The sequence below is a fragment of the Giraffa tippelskirchi genome, chromosome 10, assembly GCF_054371585.1.
Source record: "Giraffa tippelskirchi isolate mGirTip1 chromosome 10, T2T-mGirTip1v1.2.pri, whole genome shotgun sequence".
NCBI classification, from domain to species: Eukaryota; Metazoa; Chordata; class Mammalia; order Artiodactyla; family Giraffidae; genus Giraffa; species Giraffa tippelskirchi.
Window position 1 is genome coordinate 46581857 of NC_137284.1, and position 17107 is coordinate 46598963.

Consider the following 17107-nt stretch of genomic DNA (forward strand, 5'->3'; position numbering starts at 1 on the left):
GACATGGAAGCAACCTAGATGTCCATCAGCAGACGAATGGATAAGGAAGCTGTGGTACATATACACAATGGAATATTACTCAGCCATTAAAAAAAATACATTTGAATCTGTTCTACTGAGATGGATGAAACTGGAGCCCATTAAACAGAGTGAAGTAAGCCAGAAAGAAAAACAACAATACAGTATACTAATGCATATATATGGAATTTGAAAGATGGCAACGATAACCCTATATGCGAGACAGAATAAGAGACACAGATGCATAGAACAATTTTATGGACTCTGAGGGAGAAGGTGAGGGTGGGACGTTCTGGGAGAATAGCATTGAAACATGTATATTATCATATGTGAAACAGAACACCATTCCATGTTCGATGCATGAGACAAGGGCTCAGGGCCGGGGCAATGGGATGACCCAGAGGGATGGGATGGGGAGGGAGGTGGGTGGGGGGTCCAGGAAGGGGAACACATGTAAACCCATGGCTGATTCATGTCAATGTATGGCAAAAACTATTACAATATTGTAAAGTAATTAGCCCCCAACTAAAATAAATAAATTTATAAAAAAAATAAAAAATAAATAAATAAAAAATAAAGGGAAGTCTCATATCAGCCTACAACAGTGCTGCAGACCAGAAGGCAAGGGAGATAGCGCTGTCCCATCCTTCCCTCCAGTCCCCTGTCATCTTAGCTCTGACTCCACCCGACCCTCCCACCATCAGAGAAATCCTCTCTTATCTACACTCACTTTTTCATCCCTTGTCCAAGACACTCCAACAGTTCCTCCGTAACCACGTCCCCATATCCAATGCTGACTAACAATATTACCCACTCCTGTCAAACATGTCAACGTACTAACCCCAATTCCAACCTTAAACCGACATCCTTTCCAACCCATCAAATGCGAGGCAGCCTCCCAGCACAGGATTGGCAGATAGACCATTCATATGCCCCCGGTCAGGAGAGTCAGATACCTCCTGGTCCTTGTGGACACCTTTTCGGGATGGGTAGAAGCACTTCCCACTACAAACAAAAGAGCCCACGCCATGGCCCAGATCCTCCTCACAGCAATTATCCCCAGGTTTGGCCTGCCTTTATTCCTACAGTCTGATAATGGCCTGAAATTTACATCCAAGGTCACCCAGCAACTTGTCCAATCCTTACAGATACCCTGGAAATTTCACATTCCATACCGTCCCCAGTTCTCAGGAAAGGTAGAAAGGATGAATAGAATAATCAAAGAAACCCTTACCAAACTAACCCTCAGGTATATCTGGATTGGACTAAACTTTTGCCAATTGTCCTCCTCAGAATACGGGCTTTTCCCAGAAAGCCCCTGGGGCTGAGCCCCTTAGAGGTGATGTATGGAAGGTCCATGCTCCCTCTTGGACTCCCCCCTGAACCTCCTCCCATACCAAGCTTCCTACACTCCCCTCTGCTGGCAGAACTCCACAATGCCCTCTGGAAATACGTCAACCACAACTTGCCTGCCCCTGACCCCCAAGCCTCCCTGCCCCCTTTACAAATTGGGGATATGGTCTATCTGTCTGATAATCCCCAGGGTGACCTAACCCCAAAGTGGCAGGGACCATTCAAAATCCTCCTCCTCACCCCAACTGCAGCTAAACTCGAGAAGGTCACGTCCTGGTTACACAAACTCTCTCGTCTAAAACGGGTCACCTCCGATCCTGCACTGCCCTCCTTAAATGACACCTATCAGGTCTCTCTCACAGGACCTACCTCCTTAACATTCACCCGGCGACAACCTCTGTCAACCATCCAAGAAGACATTGAATGTCCTGGACTCTCTTCAACCTACAACTGTTCCTGACCCAACTACTACAAGACCTCTGGACCAGCGCCCCGACAGGAACCTCCTTCAAAGTCCCGACTACACTGGTGTCTCAACTGTGGCTCCAGGGAAACTTCTACAACCTGACTCCAGACAAAATTGATTTCTTTACTCTCATTTTCTACATCATTCTACATACTAATGAACACTGTTCCTCCTCAGATTCAAACAACCACCAACTTGGGGCCTTTGGCCCCTCACCCTGACTGGCCTCTCCCTGTCTCTCTAACTATAATTGCACTCTTAATCTTAACCCTTGCTATAGGCCTAGTAACTGTCTCCCCTCAAGACTGGCCACCTATCCTTCGTCTTTCTGTGGGTATCGCCTACATTGCTAGCTGTGTTCCACTCCTAGGGTGCTATTTCCTCTGCACTGCTTAACTAACAGCCCCATGACTCCTCTGTTCCTTATCCTTGCTGCACTCCCCAGCCTTCTGGCTACTCCCTGCCTCTGCTCAGACATTTATTCCTATGTACATTCCTCATGATATAATACAGCTCCAAAACCATGCACCATGAATCTCGGGGGTGGGAAGTCCAAATGCCTACTCATTGTTAAGGTACAAAAGAGAGGGAGTTTCGTGAGTACCTGCCATAAGCCTAATGGGAGAAAGATATGTTTCTATCCCATTACCCGCTGGGGGGTACTCAGACGGGGGCAGGGTACTAGATCAAAATTGGGAAAAGAAACAAGAACAAGTCATAAAGAACATAATTTCCTGGTTACAGGCAACCCCTGAGCCTTATAATTGCCTAGACCTCCTTTCCCAATTACGGCTTCTCCTAAAACTTCCCTCCGGCAACCAACACCTTACCCACCTTCTCAACTCTTCCTTCCAACTCTTCCAGTACACACACCACACATCCCAGTGTTGGATATGCATGTCACTGTCTCCCTCACCGCACACAGCAATTCCTTTACCTTCAACCTGGCTGTTACAAGGCAACTATACCTCCCCTTCCCAACAAAAAACTACACAACTCATTGGGCCAGTCTCTGACAATGTCCTACTCTCAGCCTCTTCAAACCTAACCTGTATTACCTTACTCTAGTCCCAACTACACTGGTCTTACAAACTCCGCTCCCTCCTTCTGTTCCACTTGGGTTCTCTGGAACAGCACAAATAATTGCACCAATCCAGGAATCTTCATTATCTGTGGGACCTATGCATATTCACGCCTCCCCTTGAACCCCCCTGGACCCTGCATCTTGGTCTTCCTGACCCCAGGCCTAACATTCTTCAAAGAAGAAGAGGTAGAATAAATAGTCTACCCCCAAGGGGAACTTTCCCACAGAAAAAGATGAGCTGTCATAGCCCCCCTCCTGATTGGGACTGGCAGAGCAGCAGCCCTAGGCACCAGGATTGGAGGCATCTCGACCTCTGCCCATTTCTACTACAAGCTGTCCCAAGAACTTAATGAAGTAATGGAGCAGGTAGTGGAGTCCTTCATTTCAATCCAAAGACAAATTAACTCATTAGCTTCTGTGGCCCTACAAAATAGGCAAGCCCTGGACCTTCTCACCGCAGAAAAGGGAGGGACCTGCCTCTTTCTAGGAGAGGACTGCTGCTATTTTGTTAATGAAATGGGCATAGTCCAGGGCAGAGTCAAAGAACTTAGAGACAGAATTGAACGCCACAGAAAAGAGTTACAAAACCTTTACAGTCCCCAAAACCTAGTACAACAGATCCTCCCTTGGTTGCTCCCTTTCCTGGGACCATTGGTACTTATCATTCTATTCCTCTCATTTGGACCTTATCTCTTCAATCTCTTTCAAAAGTTTCTCCAAGAATGGATTTGGGCCATCTCTCGAGATCAGGTCAAGACCATCCTTCTTCTCTGGAGCCTCACCCCAAGCTCAGAAAAAGGAGGCCCTGGGCCCTAGGACGATCCTCCATTCCAGACCCCAAATCGTCGCCTCTATCCAGTAGGAAGTAGCCAGAGAGACACGGCGCCCTTTTTTCCAATTTTTTTATGATTTCAGGGTCTGGAATGAAGGAGTCTTTTGGGCCTAGAAAAGAAAACAACAGTCTCAAAGGCCCTTGCTGAATCATCTAACTTCGGAGAAAACAAAACAGAACTTTAGGTCCCGCCCTGATGCTCCAGGCGGGTTGCATCTATCTGAGACTTATCACCCCCTGTCCGAAAACCTTCCACCCCCTACACCTGCCCAGAAAACTTATCACCCCCTGTCCAGAAACCTTCCACCCCCTACACCTGCCCAGAAGACTTATCACCCCCCTGCCCAACTACAAATGCTATCTCAACTAAAAAATACCCAAAACATCCTGCCTGGTTAACGTTTCCCTTATCGCTTCCACAAACCCCCTATAAATATGGAGCCTCCTTGATCCCTCTCAGCGCTCAGCCTGGTCATTTGGCTGCTGTTGCCCCTCCTTGCCTGAATAAAGGTAACCTACTTCCGTTGAGGTCATCTTTCCTTTTCTGCCTCGGCCTGGATACTATACCCTACATCTTCAGCAACAGTGGTTGGGGCACAGACTTGGATTACTGTGATGTTGCATGGTGTCCCTCGGAAATGAACTGAGACCATCCTGTCATTTTTGAGACTGCACTCAAGTACTGTATTTCAGACTGTTTTGTTAACTATGAGGGCCAATCTATTTCTTCTAAGGGATTCTTGCCCACAGTAGTAGATACAGTGGTGAAAGTGAAAGTCGCTCAGTCATGTCTGACTCTCTGCGCCCTCATGGACTCTACAGTCCATGGAATTCTCCAGGTCAGAATACTAGAGTGGGTAGCCTTTCCCTTCTCCAGGGGATCTTCCTAATCCAGGGATAGAATCCAGGTCTCCCACATTGTGGACGGATTTTTTTTTTACCAGCTGAGCCACAAGGGAAGCCCAAGAATATAGGAGTGGGTAGCCTATCCCTTCTCCAGTGGATCTTCCCCACCCAGGAATCGAACCAGGGTCTCCTGCATTGCAGGTGGATTCTTCACCAACTGAGCAATCAAGGAAGCCAGATATAATGGTCATCTGAATTAAATTTGCCCATTCGCATCCATTTTAATTCACATTCCTAAAACATCAATGTTCACTCTTGCCATCTCCTGTTTGACCACTTCCGATTTACCTTGATTCATGAACCTTCCCTTACAGGTTCCTATGCAACATTGGCCTTTACTGCATTGGACTTCATTTTCACCACCAGATACAACCACAACTGGGCGTTGTTTCTGCTTTGGCTCAAACTCTTCATTCTTCCTGTAGCTATTTTTCTGCTCTTCCCCAGGAGTATACTGGACACCTACCAACCTGAGGGGATCATCTTTCAATGTCATATCTTTTTGCCATTTCATGCTGTTCATGGGGTTCTCAAGGCAAGAATACTGAAGTGGTTTGCCTTTCCCTTCTCCAGTGGACCATGTTTTGTCAGGCCCTAACTAGCAAGGACATGCCCTTCAGCTGCTCCCTGTACCTGATGACATGCCCAGTGCCCTGGTTCTCCCACCATTGGTCCTTGTTGATCATGTAAACCTTCACTGGTCATCAGGTGTTGGTCAATGTGTGGTTGGGGGTGAAGGCCAAGGCTCTGCTGGAATGGCTGGGAAGTGGGTCTGGGGACAGCTAGGGCTGATGTTGAAGGATGTCCAGGAACAGACGGCCCCCCACCCTCTCTGCTGTCACTGGTCACCCTCGGGCTGATGTGCCACCCGGGAGGTACTGGTCGCCCTGGAGCCGATCTGCTGCCAGGAGTGGAGGGCACCCTGGCCTTTCTGCTGCCGCTGGCCACCCAGGAGTCATTGGCCACCCTGGAGCTGACCTGCCACCCAGGAATCACTGTCCAACATGGAGCCCACTCACCTCCCAGAAGTCACTGTCTGCCATGGAGCTAGTCAGCTGCCCAGGAGTCACTGTCCACCTAGGAGCAGAGAGCACCCTGGTCTCTCCACTGCTGCTGGCCTCCCTGAGGCCCATCCACCACTACCACCTGCTCCACGCTGGGAACTGGGAGTGCTGGTCACTACCCTACTCCTGCCTCCGTCTTGGCTTGATCTCTGCAAAGCCGCTTCCCAGGCCACCAATGCCCCTTCAGGTATTGATTTAAACACTGCCATGACAGTCCTGGTTAGACCCTATAGAGCCAAAGGAGGATTAATGATGTAAGCCTTGACATCTGTGCAAAATTGAGGAAGAAAGTGGTCCTCTCCCCCTCCCTTCTTTTCTTTTGTTTATAAAAATAAAGCCTTCTCAGTCCTCTGGGCAGAGCCTTCTCACCTGCCCGTTTGTATCTGTCACAAGTGTGCTACACTAATAAACTCATTCTTTGACTCCCACTTTGCCTCTCTGAATTTTTGTGCAGACAAAAGGACCTAAGCTTCAGTAAGTCCTGACACCAGGTGAGTAGTTTCAATTAAAAGCAGTGGGCTCAAGTCCCCTATTAATCCAGGGATTATGGGTTCAAGTCTCAGCCCATGGGTTTGATACCAATCTGAATTTTGGTTGGGTTCAAGTTCCACCTGAGAAGGGGTGAGGGTTCAGACACATTTGTTCTATAGTGGTCTGATTTTTACAGTAGCATTGGGCTTTTTATTTCACAATGGCCCAGTTCACTAATTCTTATGTGAAATCTTTCACCTCAGTTTTGGAGTTACTTCATACTGTCCTCATTGACTTTATATAAATGTTTCGAACTTATAACTAAATCCTATCATATATTGTAAAGTTTACCGAGACTAATATCACCTTTAATCCACACAACCCACATCTTATAGGTTAATCAACTATGGGATTTTTCTGTTGGTTTTAGGCTTTTGTACTCAGAAACTGGAAATAAACCATGTCATAGTAAGCCATATTATAATGAGACTTAATTAACTTAATTGGATCCTACAATATTTCATTATTTCATATCTACATATTTCACTTCGTAAATTTTGTCTACAACTTGTCAGCATATCCTTAAATTTGGGAGCTCATTTTTTTTCCTAGCTAGGAACCAAGAACAAGAACCAAGGATTTTAGTATTTAGCAAGACCATCCCCAAGAAAAGAAAATGCAAAAAGGCAAAATGGTTGTCTGATGAGTCCTTACAAATAGCTGAGAAAAGAAGAGAAGCAAAAGGCAAAAGAGAAAAGGAAAGATATGCCAATTTGAATGCCAAGTTCCAAAGAATAGCAAGGAGAGATAAGAAAGCCTTCCTCAGCGATATGTGCAAAAAAATAGAGGAAAACAATAGAATGGGAAAGACCAGAGATCTCTTCAAGAAAATTATACATACCAAGGGAACGTTTCATGCAAAGATGAGCACAATAAAGGACAGAAATGGTATGGACCTAACGGAAGCAGAAGATATTAAGAGGTGGCAAGAATACACAGAAGAACTACACAAAAAAGATCTTCACGACTCAGATAGCCACGATGATGTGATCACTCACCTAGAGCCAGACATCCTGGAATGTGAAGTCAAGAGGGCCTTAGGAAGCATCATTACGAACAAAGCTAGTAGAGGTCATGGAATTCCAGTTGAGCTATTTCAAATTCTAAAAGATGATGCTGTGAAAGTGTTGCACTCAATATGCCAGCAAACCTGGAAAACTCAGCTGTGGCCACAGGACTGGAAAAGGTCAGTTTTCATTCCAATCCCAAAGAAAGGCAGTGCCAAAGAATGCTCACACTACCACACAATTGCACGCATCTCACACGCTAGCAAAGTAATGCTCAAACTTCTCCAAGCCAGGCTTCAACAGTACATGAACTGAGAACTTCCAGATGTTCAAGCTGGATTTAGAAAAGGCAGAGGAACCAGAGATCAAATTGCCAATATCCACTGGATCATCAAAAAAGAGATTTCCAGAAAAACCTCTACTTCTGCTTTATTGACTATGCTAAAGCCTTTGACTGTGTGGATCACAACAAACTGTGGAAAATTCTTAAAGAGACGGGAATACCAGACCACCTGTCCTGCTTCCTGAGAGATCTGTATGCAGGTAAATAAACAACAGTTGGAACTAGACACGGAACAACAGACTGGTTCCAAATAGGAAAAGGAGTACATCAAGGCTGTATAATGTCACCCTGCTTATTTAACTTATATGCAGAGCACATCATGTGAAATCCCGGGGTGGATGAAGCACAAGCTGGAATCAAGATTGCCAGGAAAAATATCAATAACCTCAAATACACAGATGACACCACCCTTATGGCAGAAAGTGAAGAAGGACTAAAGAGCTTCTTGATGAAAGTGAAAGAGGAGAGTGAAAAAGTTGCCTTAAAACTCAACATTCAGAAAACTAAGATCATGGCATCTGGTCCCATCACTTCATGGCAAATAGATGGGGAAACAATGGAAACAGTGACAGACTTTCTTTTTGGGGCCTCCAAAATCACTGCAGATGGTGACTGCAGGAATGAAATTAAAAGACGCTTGCTCCTTGGAAGAAAAGTTATGACCAACCTAGACAGCATATTAAAAAGCGGAGACATTACTTTACCAACAAAGGTCCGTCTAGTCAAGGCTACGGTTTTTCCAGTAGTCATGTATGGATGTGAGAGTTGGACTATAAAGAAAGCTGAGTGCCAAAGAATTGATGCTTTTGAACTGTGTTGTTGGAGAAGACTCTTAAGAGTCCCTTGGACTGCAAGGAGGTCAAACTAGTCAATCCTAAAGGAAATCATTCCTGAATATTCATTGGAAGGACTGACACTAAAGCTGAACCTGATGCAAAGAATCGACCCATTGGAAAAGACCCTGATGCTGGGAAAGAGTGAAGGTAGGAGAAGAAGGGGATGACAGAGGAAGAGATGGTTGGATGGCATCACCGACACAATGGACATGAGTTTGAGTAGGCTCCGGAAGTTGGCGATGGACAAGGAAGCCTGGCATGCTGCAGTCCATGGGGTTGCAAAGAGTCAGACATGACTGAGCGACTGAACTGAACTGAATTCTAGGATGTATCCAGAAATTGATCCCATTAACACAGTGTAATTGAACAGGGCCCTACAGTTCTTCCCAGAACAGACCCCATCCCATCCTTGGCCATATTCTCCAACTGCCTTTTGTTTGTAGAAAACTTTTAGTCTCCCAGGCCTCACAGGAGTCACAAAAGCCTGGCTCAAGAATTAATGACTTAAAGAATGAGAACATGTAGTAATAAAAAACAGCTGTAAAACCAGAACTGAAAAGAAACAACAGATCAGCCAAGCCATCCCATCTAGCAGTCACAGACCCTAGTTCCTCCATGAAGGACATGGATAACAATGTCTGATGCACATTCTTAAGTTGTTTTATAGATGCTAAAACTCTCAGCAAATGGAAGAAGCTAACTACATGATGACAATGAGCACCTTCTAGCACTTGGAAAAAAGATACACAGTGCCTCTGGTAACAAGTCATACATTCTTTTGGCTTTTACAATAAAAATATTTTTTAAATGGATATCCAGTTTATGATTTGATGTCCAGTATCTCCACATTAGCGACTGCATCCCTTTAAATAGCTGAAATAGTCTTGTTTGATGAAGAATGTCCCGGCAGCAGGATCTGATGGATGGAGACGGTGGTTAGGAAGACTCTATGTGCACCTAGTTTATCAAACAACTCTGGTCCCTTCAGGAGCCCAGGGTAAGAGTGGGGCTTGGGCCACTGGTGCCTCCTCAGCAGGGAGCAGCACAGCTCAGAGGGCAGAAAGGGGCGGGGGCAGGAGGGCTGGAGGCACTGTGCAGGCCCAGAGGTCCAGAAAATGAAGGCTAGAAAGGCCCCATGTCTATGGAGGGCCATGCATACAACACCTGAGAAATGTCCCTCATTCCCTCATATTATTTTGGAGGCTACTCTGTCCTCTGTGCCCTCATATTCTCTCACAGTGTACCATCAACGTGCATAGATTTAGTCATGATCTTTTTGCATGTCCACCAGTTTCTCCAGGTCTAGTGTCTCACTCAAATTCTAGTCCTATTTCTTCACATGGGACACTTTTATTTAGCTATTTCACTATCCCTGCAGACCCCAAGGACTACAAAACCTCATGTGTCATCACCTTCTAACACCAGGTCCTCACTTGTCCTGGGCTCCCTCTCTCTTCACTACATGTCCTCTTAGACACAAAATTCTGCCACATGTCATGTATTTGTCTCTTCTTTTCAGATCCAATTCTATTACCTTGTCTGGCCCTAATCTTCACTCTTAAGTTTTTGCAAGAACTGCTAAGCTGACCTATTCAGATATGGATTCTGTTCCCTCCAAACACCTTACACAATGTGACTAAAAGAATCCTCAATAATCACATTGGCTAGTGATTTTCTGTTTCCTATGAAATGAAGGGGCACTTCTTCTGTCTCTCTTTTTAGGTCATCCATATTTTTTACTGTCTTTTCTCCTTCCATCCCCCAACCCTGACATGTGTACTAAGGTGCATATAACAATGCTCCACCCAGACACCCTTTTCAGGGCTGATGCACCCATCTCACTCCACCTCTGACCCTGGTGAAAAGAGAAGTTGCTGGTGGCACAAAGCTGGCTGCCTGGACTTTCCTGGTGGTACAGTGGATAAGAATCTGCCTGCCAATGCAGGGGACACGTGTTCAATCCCTGGTCTGGGAAGATTCCACATGCCGTGGAGCAACTAAGCCCATGCCCCACAACTGCTGAGCCCAGGCTCTAGAGCCTGGGCTCAGCAACAAAAGAAGCCACCGAAATGAGAAGCTCGAGCATTGCAATTACAGAGTAGCCCCTGCTCTCAGCAACTAGAGAGAGCCCACACTCAGCAATGAAGACCCAGTACAACCACAATATATTAAAAAAAAAAAACTGGCTGCCTCCCAAGCATTGCCCCAGAGAAGGAAAACACACCCTCCCTGGGGATGGTCGGAGGCCAGCAGCCACCTGCTGTGGGCTATAAAGCCTGTCTTTCCTACTTCAGTTTGGGACAACTCTATATGCCGCCCCAGCCCTAGAATGCCCGTAGGATCAGATGAGGCCTTGACTGCAACCAGACTGCTTTTTCTGATCCTGTTTTCTTCACTTCCTTACAGGTCTATGTTGTGTGAGAACTTCCCAATAAACCTGCTACACACAACAGCTGATCTTGGAGTCTGCGAAACCATCCTAAGACAGGCAGTTCCAGGAGTGATCCAGAGTGTGTTCTCTAAAACCGGATCTGGAGATGGATCACTCACTAGTCAGCGGCCAAGGATGGCCCCTAGGATGCCATGGCAGTGCACCATTAGTGTTTTTCCCCCAGGATAAACTAAGGAGGGGTACTGGTTGGGGGACTCTTGGCTGGCACAGTACTTTAAGAGTTGTAACAGAGTGACCATAAAGACCTTTGAATTGGGTACCAATTTCTAAATGGAATAAAACAGACTTAGGGCAACTGTTGGTCAGTGCAGTCAGAACATGAAAGTCATGGGGCCTCTGGCATCCCCTGATTAAGCCTAGTCTCCTGCAGGAAGGCTGAACTGTTGTACAGGTGGGTCTATTTCAGAAAGGCCTGGATTCTTCAACAAGTCTTCTGTGCCAAAGTTAGAATCCTAATAGGCAGTGAAATCCCTAAAATTGGATGGGAATACCTCGGTAGATACAGTTGAGGATCTCAAATTCCCCAACCCGTCTGAAACTGACAGGCCCACGATTAGGCTCTCACCCCTACTGGGGATGGTCTGAGTTGACTAAAGGAGAGTTAAGTTGCTGTAAGCGGCAGGAAAGTAAGCATGGGATTGCGTTCAGAGAGCGCTGAACCAATGAGGGGAACAGAACACTGCACTGGATATCACCATGAAAACACCACAGAGCAACCAATTCCTTATATTTTTAGCTATTTCTCTTTTAACAGGAAGTAGTTTTTGCTCAGTGTCACGGCAGGAAACTCGTACCTCTTTTCTCCCCACGCCTGCGTCTTCACTGTCATGGGGGCTTTCGAGTTTCGGTTTAACTAACCCCTGAGGAGTTCCCGCTCCCCACGCCATCCATCCCAGCCCAAACCCTGAGACATGCTATGATGCTTCAGCATCTTCAGTGAAATATTACTCAGTATATAAGCCCTGCTCTTCCATTCTCCCAGCCTTGTGAAAGGCTCTCCAGGCATTACTTCTGGGGAGAACAACTGGTAAGTCATCACCTGCCCTGGCCCTTACCGAGAACCACACTGTGAAATCAAAACACGTGTAACAATACCTGGATGTGTCTTGAACACTTATTAGTAAAAGCAGTTTACGCTTTGGGGCAGCTCTAAAACCCACATTCGCATGCAGCCCTTAGCGTGACTATGCTCTAATCACAATGATGGAAGTGTGCAGAGCCAAGATCATCTTCACTCACTGATTGGAAGGCCAAGAGGAAGGGGAAGGTGCAAGCAAAGTGCTCAAGCCGTGTCCTTGGTATCAGCTTTGTCAGGAGAACCTCCCTGGCTGCAGCCGTGGGCCCAACCCACCTAGCAGGTTCGCAGAGGGCGACCACTGGAGGTGTTAGGATGAAACTGAGGGACAAGACTTAGCATCCAGGGTGGAAGGGCAGAAGGGCGGAAGGGCGGCTCTGTGTGTGAGCAGAGTGGGAACTGCGCATCACCGGATCCCTGTGCACCACCCGTGAGTCCTCACCCACGAGGGACTAGGGGTGGGTGGTGACTTTCCAGCACGTTTCAGGGCAGCGCACAGCCTGATGGGGGGCGGAGAGGCACAGACTGGGATGGGGCTTCGGAAACTTGTGCAGCTGCACCAGGCTGCTGTGGGGCTGGGGTAGGCGGGGCCTGGCACTGGGACTGCTTCACTTTCTGGATTTTTCGGAGGCAAAGGGGCGGGTCCTGGTAGTGCCGAGGGCCCCAGGAGCAGGGTGGGACTGGAGGCCACTGAGAGTGAAGGCTGGAAAGCTTCCAGAACCTCCTGCAATGTGAGAAGAGTCAAGGGGTCTGATGAGGAGCTACGTGTGGGCGGGCGACTGAGGAGAAGGAGGGCTGAGCAAGCGCCCGAATCTGTGAATGATGAGCCGAGCGCTGAGAAACCAGAGGCTAACATCTCAGGCCAGCTCTGTGGAGCAGAGGGAGAGAAATTTGCCTAGAGTCGCACGGCTGCTGATTAAGAGCCCGGGGTTCAGAGCTAGGCGTCTGTCTCCCATCAGAGTGAACCGCTGGACTTGGGTGTGGTCAGGAAAATTAACAACACGGAAAGAAAAGGTGGTCATGAGTCACATGTACAGTCCCCAACTTAAAGAAGATTACAGTAACTTTTTCAATCCAGTGAAGAATTAAAGACCCAAAACAGGTTTCCCAGGGAAGCAAATTTTGCCTCAATACTGTATTATCAAAGCCTGTCCTCTGAATTTCAGACACACCAGACACCAGGAGCACCAGAATCAGTTTACTGGTAAAACTCTCATCTAGTATCTATAGAATATACGCTGCTGCTGCTGCTAGGTCGCTTCAGTCGTGTCCGACTCTGTGCGACCACATAGAAGGCAGACTACCAGGTTCCTCCGTCCCTGGGATTCTCCAGGCAAGAACACTGGAATGGGTTGCCATTTCCTTCTCCAATGCATGAAAGTGAAAAGTGAAAGTGAAGTCGCTCAGTCGTGTCCGACTCTTAGGGACCCTATGGACTGCAGCCTACCAGGCCCCTCCGTCCATGGGATTTTCCAGGCAAGAGTACTGGAGTGGGTTGCCATGTCCTTCTCCGGAATATATACTAAATAAACATATAATTGTATATTCTGTATTTATGTGTGTATACATACATTCTGTGTTTATGAATGTATTTGTACTTATTACATGTATGTATTCTGTATTTCTACATTGCTGGAGAAGTCTGAATAGTACAATGTCAGATCCTTTTGTTCTTTCCAATTACATTTAAGAATTACCATTGTTTACGGGAGTCTAAAATTCAGTGCTGTAAATATATGATTTAAAAAAAAGTATCTAATTAGATCTTGAACATACTTTCTGGCACATACTCCCTGGTATCAGCAGCCACTGGGAATTCTGAGAAAAGTCTGGAGGACGTCATTCTAGTTGACAGCATGCAAATGACTTCGTAGAACCCCCTTCCCTACAACAGGTCAAGATATAGAACAGAATACTCAAGTGTTTGAGAGTGGCAGGCAAAGTGATCAGCACTCAGACTCCTGAAATTAAAAAGGGAAGAAGTAAGAATTCAGGAGATCTGGAAGCATAATCACAAAATGCAGGCACACACATCAGAAAGACCTGGCATAATATACTTAACACATTTTTGCTAAGTTTTTGTTTGTTTCATTTTATCAACACACACCTGATATGTATTATACCCTACCCAGTCCTCTTCTCTGATGCTAGTATGTTCAATTCTACAATATGCTGAGAAGAAAAAATTATAGCCTATACAGGTTATAGATAGCCATTCCCTCTGGAAGTCACCTTTATTAATATTAGAACATGTAAATTCAAGTTTGTTTCAGCCAGGTTCCAGGATAACAGGAACAAGATGTCTTGGCTATTCCTTTATCTATCTTTAAGCAAGTTCTTAATAATTAGATTGTAATTGGTTTTCAGTGAGGTTCTGTGTGTTTATGGACTTCCCTGGTGGCTCACTGTATACACTGCAGTAGAGCATACATACTGCACTGTATGTCCAGTGCAGGCACTGCAGGACATACAGGTTTGATCCCTGTGTCAGGAATATCCCCTGGAGAAGGAAATGTCAACCCACTCCAGTATTCCTGCTGGGATAACCTCATGGACAGAGGAGCCTGGCGGGATACAGTCCATGGGTCTAACTCCCAAAGAGTTAGACATGACTGAGCATGCACGCGTTGGTTCTGTGTGTTTCTGAGAGAAAGAGGAAGGGAGAGGAGAATAAAGATGATATCATTAATGAAGGAAAATTACACAGCTCAAAATAGCCTGCAATTAAAACTCCCCTCCGGGTCCTCCCCACCATTCTATGCAGAACAAAGAACTCTCTCACCTGAAGGAAAAAAAAAATGTACACTAAGTTTAATTACGCCCAGCTCCCAGCCGGTCCCAGCCTCTGGCCAATCTCCAGAATTCCTTGCCCCAGCCATTTAAGAGATAACTAACCCGAACAACCTTGGAGAAGAACAGGCCCCCTAAAGACAGTAGATTTCCACATATATGCCTATATATACTTACTCTTTTCTTGGGTTAGTGCAGCAGCTCACTAATCTGACTGCTGCCCCTTCTCGCCTCATTAAAGGTGATCTGTTCCTGTAAAGTGCCGGACCTTTTTCCGAACCTCACCTTCTTTAACTCCCTTACCCTACAATTGATGTTAAGACTTTTGTAAAAGTTGTACTTCAGTGTGTGCAGAAAACTCATTTAACAAGACCCATTTCCAAATTATGATAAAAATTATTCAACAAACCAGCAACAGGAGGGAATTAACCTGATAAAGGGGCAGTTCCAAAGAATGTTCAAACTACCACACAATTGCACTCATTTCACATGGTAACAAACCAGTGCTCAAAATTTTCCAAGCCAGGCTTCAACAGTACATGAACTGAGAATTTCCAGATGTTCAAGTTGGATTTAGAAAAGGCAGAGGAACCACAGATCAAATTGCCAACATTTATTGGATCATAGAGAAAGCAAGGGAATTACAGAAAAACATCTGCTTCAATGACTATGCTAAACCCTTTGACTGTGTAGACCACAATCAACTGTGGAAAATTCTTAAAGAGATGGGTATAACAGATCACCCTACCTGCCTCCTGAGAAACCTGTATGCAGGTAAAGAAGCAACAGCTACAACCGAAAATGAAACAACAGACTGGTTCAAAATTGGGAAAGGAGTACATCAAGGCTGTATATTGTCACCCTGCTTATTTAACTTCTATGCAGAGTACATCATGCAAAATGCTGGGCTGGATGAAGCACAAGCTGGAATCAAGATTGCTGGGAGAAATATCAATAATCTCAGATATGCAGATGACACCACCCTTATTGTGGAAAGCAAAGAGGAGCTAAAGAGCCTCTTGATGAAGGTGAAAGAGGAGAGTGAAAAACCTGGCTTAAAACTCAACATTCAAAAAATGAAGATCATGGCATCTGGTCCTGTCACTTCATGGTAAATAGATGGGGAAACAATGGAAACAGTGACAGACTATTTTCTGGGGCTCCAAAATCACCGCAGATGGTGACTGCAGCCATGAAACTAAAAGACGCTTGCTCCTTGGAAGAAAAGCTGTGACGAATCTAGACAGCGTATTAAAAAGCAGAGACATTACCTTGCTGACAAAGGTCCATATAGTCAAAGCTATGGTTTTTCCAGTAGTCATGTGTGGATGTGAGAACTGGACCATAAAGAAGGCTAAACACTGAAGAATTGATGCTTTCAAACTGTGGTGTTGGAGAAGACTCTTGAGAGTCCCTTGGACAGCAAGGAGATCAAACCAGTCAATCCTAAAGGAAATCAATCCTGAATATTCATCAGAAGGACTGATGCTGAAGCTGAAGCTCCAATACTTTGGCCACCTGTTGCAAAGAGCCAACTCATTAGAAAAGACCCTGATGCTGGGAAAGATTGAAGGCAGGAGGAAAAGGAGATGACAGAGGACAAGATGGTTGGATGGCATCACCAACTCAATGGAAATGAGTTTGAGCAAGCTCTGGGAGATGGTGAAGGACAGGGAAGCCTGGTGTGCTGCAGTCCTTGGAGTCACAAAGAGTCGGACATGATTGAGTGACTGAACAGCAACAACATGAGAAATCTGGATAACATCATACTTTGTGATGAAAGACTGCATGCTTCCATACAATGAGAAGCAAGAAAGTCAACAAGAAAGGCACCATCTGCTTTGACAAGTTTCATACAGCTTTATATGGAGGTTCTAACCAGGGAAATTATGCCAGAAATGAAGAACAATATGGCCATGTATGCAGGAAGTCCTATGGGATAAAGGAAAACTACTGAAACTACTAAAGGAGCTATCAAAGTTGCAGGATACAGTCAATATAAAAGAACTAATTGTATTTTTTCAAAAGTGCAATAAACAAAACAAGAATAAAATAAACAATTCAATTTGTGATAGCCTTTTTTTACAAAAGAGTAAAATACTTGGGAAGAAATTTAACTTAAGAAGTATAGAACTTTCACACTGAAAATACAAAACATTTTGAAAGTAATTTTAAAAGACAAGTAAGTGGAAATATAGCCCATATTAATGAATCAAATTACTTAATATTATTAAGATAACAGATCTACAGATTCAAGACCGTTCCTATCAAAATCCCAACATATTATATTGCAGTGCATATTAAATTGCACAAATTTAAAAGCTAGTATGATGCTGAGCGGGCTTCCCTT

At 45.3% G+C, this 17107-nt stretch overlaps 1 protein-coding gene and 1 long non-coding RNA gene across 2 annotated transcripts in view; one reads left to right on the forward strand and one right to left on the reverse strand.

The window, feature by feature from the left end:
* Nucleotides 1-6151, forward strand: part of PANX1 (pannexin 1) — a 44740-nt gene extending 38589 nt beyond the window's left edge. Inside the window, exon 6 of the transcript XR_014067851.1 lies at nucleotides 4974-6151. The gene's annotated coding sequence lies outside the window, so the exon portion shown is untranslated. The remainder of the gene's footprint in view (nucleotides 1-4973) is intronic.
* Nucleotides 1-17107, reverse strand: part of LOC145524798 (uncharacterized) — a 90955-nt gene that overhangs the window by 11928 nt on the left and 61920 nt on the right. The window lies entirely within an intron of this gene.